Below are 6,499 nucleotides of genomic sequence, written 5' to 3'. Positions count from 1 at the left end.
TGGCAAATGCTTACATATAATAAATAGACACAGAGAGGAAAGTTCACTTATAAAAGTCCTGGCTGTCCATTTGGAAACAGCGGCAGGACCCTGTCCTGAAGTGCCTGGGAACTCTAGAAGCCTGTAAACAGTCTGCAATGCCTCACACTAGGTAATGCACTGTCACTGTAGTTTCATGGAGAAAGAGGGAGAGAGAAGGGCTTCCAGGGACTCCGGTGGGATGGACCATGCCTCCACCTTATGGAGAGATCTGGGCAGCATCGGCCCATTGCAGTCTGGTGGGAGATGCTGATGCACCAGGACCCCTGTGCCCAGGGCTGCCCGAAGGTGGGCAGAGAGAGCCCAACTACCTCTGACAAGCAGAGAGTGAAGTTCACTCTTGGAGCAGTTTATGATATGTTGTGGCCTTTTGTGTAAGGACCTCAACTCTCTGAAACCCTTGGGAAAGAAATTCTCAAGCAGGTGGCTTGAGGAAGCTCAGCGTTATGGGTGGGAGGACTGGAGCGGGTTGCTGAAGTGAGTGCAGCAAGCTGGAAACCATGGTCCCAGGGTGGCAGGTCCCAGGGTGGCACTTAGCTCCACAGTGCAGACATCTCGATGGGGTCCCTAACTGCAGATACCTGCACATGAACAAGGTGTCTGAGCTCCTCTTGCTGCCAGTGCAGTCTAGTCAATACAACTGAGTCTGACGAGTTATTCAAGTCACCAGTAAGTATCACCTATATCTGGGCAGGTGAACAGTCCTCCAGGCACTGCTAGGTCTCCACATCACATGCCTTAATCACAGGTAGGTGACCATATTTAACACTCCCATACATGTATCTGCCGTGGTGAGCCTAAATCCATCCCTAGGGCTGGGATCAGTCAAGCACCTTGTGCCAGCAGAGAATCCTCCACAACCCCAGCTGATCCCTGACTGGGATCTCCAGCAGGTCCAGTGTGATGTGTCCCAGCTCTGTGCCAATTTCCTGGTTGTTTCAAGAAAAATGACATTGGCTGCCTATGTCTGGGTAACTGGATTGGGCCCCTCATCTGTGTTGAAATTCCTCCCTTTGTTCTGGGATGGGATTGAATCCAAAATGTCGTTTCTAAGCATCTCTACCACAGGGAAACACAAGGTTAAAGCAAAACTCCTTCTCATATTTTCAAAGCCAAAGCTCACGGGTGAGTCATGTCTGCGTCTAGTCACAGCAAGGCAGATGAACGAAAATCGTTGGGAGCCACAGTGCCCTTATGTCAACTCCTGTGCTGCGCTGGTGTTTGCAGTCCTCCATACGTTCCTGCCCCCGCATCCTCAGCCAAGCAGACTGCAGGGATGGGGGCAGTCTGTTCCTCTAAAAACAGCAGCTTTGCATCACGGGTTGTACCGTATGTGGCCTTTCCCAGAGACTTTTCAAGGCAGCATAACAACATGGTGAAATGCCTGAAGGCTAGACAAAACCCCGAAGGCCCAGACCCGTGTTAACGACAGGGTAGAGTTGGGCTGGCATAGCTTTTTGGAGGCTGTGGCATCTTCCCTTCCCACACAATCTGTGTGTGGGTGCACATGTGTGTGTGAACGGCCAGGCAAGGTGAGGGAGGGGAAGGGCTTGAGCCACTGGACTTGACTCCTGCAGATGAGTCACTCTGAGTGTAAACATGACAATGTTCAGCCTTTTCCCTCTCCTCGAGTAAAAAGGCAACCAAGAGAATAATGTTGGGGTGCTGGGGAAAATGCACCCTCCCCTCCTTACTCCCTGCTGCCGCCTCACCAGCTGGCCATGATCTTGCTATAAATATTTAGAGTGGCATTAAAAACCCAAAAGAGAATTTCTCTCTCCTCGTCCAGAGAACATTAGCTACCCAAACAAAACGCCCTCTCACTTTCTTTCTTGCTCTGTATGTATATGCTCTCGTTGCGGTCTGTTTTGATGATTGATTTAGCTTTATATCTGTGTTCTGGCTCTAACTCTTTGATGCATGTTTAGTTCTGCCTCTTCCTGGCAGTGGCTGTGGATTATTTTTTTTAACCCTTAAAGAAACAAATGATTCCATCTGACTTCACTAATGACACTGTTTTATGGTGTTGGGGAAGGGTAGGTGGGATGTTCTTCAGCTTCAGATACTGATAAATGTGGCATTTATTTAGAAGATCCCAGGCTCGAGGGCTTTGCACGGTTATGCAAACTCCTGCTAACCCAGAGTACAGCGTGTGCTGTTTAAATAGCTTATTGCTCTCGGGGGGCAGGGGGGGGGGGGAGGGAGGTTGCTGCTCCCCGCTGAGTCCCCACACAGGTCCCTGCCAATTTGGGGCCAAGGCTCTCGAGCAATAACGTTCCTGCTGCCTGCTTTTACGACTCTCTCTTCTTTCTTTCCCAGAGATTATGGTTTCAGACACATCTCCAACCAAGTGAGCACATCAGCACTGCTTAGTTAGGACTTCCTTTATAAATAAACTAGAAGTAATTTTTCATGTCATATCTGAGAACAGTATGTCTTATATGGCCCCTACTGCTGCAGCATGACCCCCGGTGAGAGGGAAGAGCTGTTTCTTCTGTGGGACAGTGTAAAGTGTCTGAGAAAGTCTGTTTCTGAATGGGTTCTTGAGGCAGGTTTCCTAGGTTGGCATGCTACTGACCCAACCAGGCCTGAGCAGTCTTTTTTGGGAAGGCAGGTTACTGCATTAACCACAGTAGTGGGATGTTGCACAGATAACAGGCTGGTCTGAACACAATGTGCAAGTGGAAAAGTGGGCTTATTCTCAGGTTATGTGATCCAGCAGCACTGTGAGATGTGATGATGCAAGTCCCCCATAGCCCTTGAGGGAGGTTGGAGCCCTTGGGGACTGTTAAAAACAGCAACCCTCTGCAACTGCTGCTGTATGAACTCCGTCAATGGCCAGTTTCTAGAAAATGGAAGTGTCTACCAAAGAACAACCACTTTGTTGCAATGCTGTATACTCACCCTTCTCCTTCTGCTCTCTCTCCTTAAGTGTTTGGGATTGCTCAGTTTTGGAATTAGAATGGTTGAACCTTTGATCTGACCTAGAGCAGCTCTTCTTATGTTTTAATGTGATGGGATGATGAAATGTCTATTATCATGCACTAAGCAACAGAGTGGAAAAAAGCTGTAATCTAATCGTCCAGCAGACAGGTGCACAGAAAAGATTGGTGATGTCAGACAGCTTCTAAAACTCATACACTTATCCTATTACAATTCAGGTGAAAATGAACAAATATGGATAAGGAAAAGGACTGTTCAAGGCAGAGACTTCACTTAGCTTATTCAGTGTATGTGTGCTGCCTTAATGACTGCCACCCCCCACAGTTATCAAGAGAGAGATCATACCTTTCCCCAAATTTGCAGTCTAAATAGACAGGGTGACAAGAAAAAATATTCCTTATTATGGTCTTTATAAAACTGGAAGAGGGAACAAAACCCAGGATTAACATTCCTCACTGTAGAAAGAGACAATTACAGGGATCATAATTAATCAGATGCCATGAGTTGGAGAGGATGGGAAGATGCCCTAAGCAGCAGTGGTGGCTGGCTGAGGTGACAGCCTTCAGCCCAGGCTGGGAGAGCAGGCAGCACTACCTGGGATGCTGTGTGCCATGGCAGTGTCAGTGGGCGCTGACCAGGCTAAGATGGCCAACTGACACCATTTTGCTTATTATACGCTGGAGGGGAGAGAAATACCGGAGCAGAAAGGAAGACTAATGTGTTGGGGAATTATTAAATTTATGTATTGCATATTTACACATGCATGTAAACATATATAATGAATATGTGCAAGATCAAAGATATGTCTATACTAGCAAATTACTGTCAAGAGATATGTGTCTACTCAACACATATGTCTGTATCTCACCCACCACCAGGAGACCCAACTCCCCATGTGACGTCTGGGCCAGACCTGTGAAGGAAATGTTTCCTCACACCCAGCACTCGGTTTTGGACTCATCCTGAAGACCTCCCCATTGAAGAAGCCTCCACGAGTCCTGTCCATGCTTCTGTCCAGGTGGAGCCCAGCATGGATTTACTATTTGCTTCATTGGACTGTGAAAACAGCCCTCTGACCCTGTCCTCCAGCTCCCTGGTTGACATCTCAGGTTCACTGAAGGCAATGAAACTCCCCAAGCTAGCAAGTAGAGGAGAAGACATTGAAAAGTAAACAGAATCGATGTGAAAATAGGGAATTGATGGACAATCGTACATGACAATAAGATGAAGTCCTTCATGTTACTTCAGGCAACAGAAATATAATTATTCACACGGCACTGCCAGGTGTGGTCTCCTGCTCACAAACTACCTAATTCTCCTTGAGTCATGGGAAGATTGGATTGGGGAGTCCCTGGGAACTCACCTAGTGCAACCTCCTGCTCACAGCAGGGCTAACCTCAGAGTTAGATCAGGTTGCTCAGAGACTTGTTCAGTTGAATTTTTGAAATCTTGAAAGATGGAGATTTCATAACCTCTATGGAAAACCTGCTCCAGTCCAGAACCACTCTCCTGGTGAAGATTTTTTTCTGTATGTCCGATAGGAATTTCCTTTGTTGCTACTTGTAAATGCTGCCTCTTGCCCACAGAGAAGTCTGCTAACTTCTTTCTGCTGCTACTAGTTGCCAACTATCTGGTCTTCTTCCTATTCTTTAAGTCCAGATATCCTTATGATCCTTCTCTCTCATTCCTCTGTAACTATTTCATTACTCATTTTCTATTTAGCTGCTCAGCAAATATCATTTCCCCGAGTGCCCTATCACCACAGCTGTTGTTCACATTGGTATGATACTTAATTCTGAACTAAGGCTTAGTTTAAGACTTGATCAAATTGGGGTTTGGTTCTGATTTTGTAGGCAAGGTAACAGACTACATCTGTAGACACTGGTCTTGAAATTTGAACTTGAATTTTGAACCCCTGGCCTAAACTTCTGTTTTAGAGGCATAGGGAAATGTTTTACTCTTACAGTATTGGAGACACAGAGTAACCTCACAAGTGTCATTGCCATCACTATATGTATTGTGTACAGATAGAGAGATATAGCATGTAATTCAATAATGACTTTGGCCCAGTATGTGTGGGTGTGAAGATGTGTGGGCTCCTGGCTTGGTTTCAGGCCAGTCTCTAATTAAAGAGTGAAAGATTAAGATGAAAGCAATTGTACTCTTCCTTCTTTAGTCAGAATGACCTACTAGCGTTAATTAAAACAGTCTTCAGGCAAAAATAAATTTGGCTGCCAAAGTTATGTGTTTCACATTAAATAAGGACATAGCTGGGTTTAAAGTGTACTGAGCTTCTAGAGGTTTCACAGAAACCACTCATATAGCTTTGGGCACTTTTGTTGGAATATTTTAAAACAAATCCTTCGCCTAAACCAGTTCCTTCATGTGCATTTCAGACACCCGCTGGCTTTTTCTTCAAACTACATCATTTCAGAATGGGTACCTGCCAGCTTATCTTGGACTGAACATACAGTGTGACCTCCGGAGGATAAAATATCACCAGGAACACTGGACACCTAAGTAGATTATTCATCTATCCTTTCTATAGTCTCTGATTACAAGAACCCCATAGCAACAGCAACAAGAAGATAGGCAGATCCTGTACTGCTCTGCTCTTTCTGGGTCTGAACATTAAAATGCCTTTGATAAAGGCAAATTTGGAACCAGATGGTTCATTTCAGGTTCAGGATCTGCCCCTGATATTTTTAGGTTGCTAGAAATGTTGCCAAAGAAAGATCAGGCCTCTAAAATGCTGGAACATCCTGTTACACCTGTGTGACATACAGATCATAATTCTTAAAAGCCCTCCATCTTTCCCACCTCCCATTTATTTTGCCCCATCTTTACAGACTATAACTAGACAGCCAGTTACTACTGCTGTGACACTGATACAACCAGGGAGAAACTGGACCAGTGCTTCAGAAATACTATTTTCAATGGGAATTAGATGCCATCAGCCATCATACCTCAGAGGATCTAGCTCTGAAAGACCCTTCCCCTTGCAGAGTGGTACTCAAAAGAGGGAAGAGGCTAGACACAAAGAAACACAAGCCCATCCCCTTGACCCAGACTCTTCTCTCTCCTTATTTGTCAGTCTCTGTCATGTTATTTTTCACCTATATCTTCTCTCATATGATTACAGGATTTCAGGGTAATTCAGGGAGGAAGGCACCTCCGGTGGTCTCTAGTCCAACCTCCTGCTCAAAGCAGTGTGAGCCATGAGATCAGACCAGGCTGCTCAGGGTTTTATCCAGTCAGATCTTGGAAACCTCCAAGGATGGAGACCATGCAGCTGTCCTGAGGCCCATGTCTGCCTCTGTGGGAACAGCATTTTCCTGCCTGACAGATCCACCTCACAAAGGGGACTGCAAGTCCTTATCCCATTTATTGGATAATTTAGGAGATGACTATACTGAGAGGGCAACTCACAGACAGGGAAATCACTCTGACCTTCCCTGTTGATAGCAGGATTTTAATCAGGGCCTGACTTAAATCATTAATTCACAGCCCTCAAGTT

This window comes from Strix aluco, chromosome 1 (assembly GCF_031877795.1).
Source record: "Strix aluco isolate bStrAlu1 chromosome 1, bStrAlu1.hap1, whole genome shotgun sequence".
Taxonomy (NCBI): Eukaryota; Metazoa; Chordata; class Aves; order Strigiformes; family Strigidae; genus Strix; species Strix aluco.
This window is presented reverse-complemented; position numbering follows the sequence as displayed.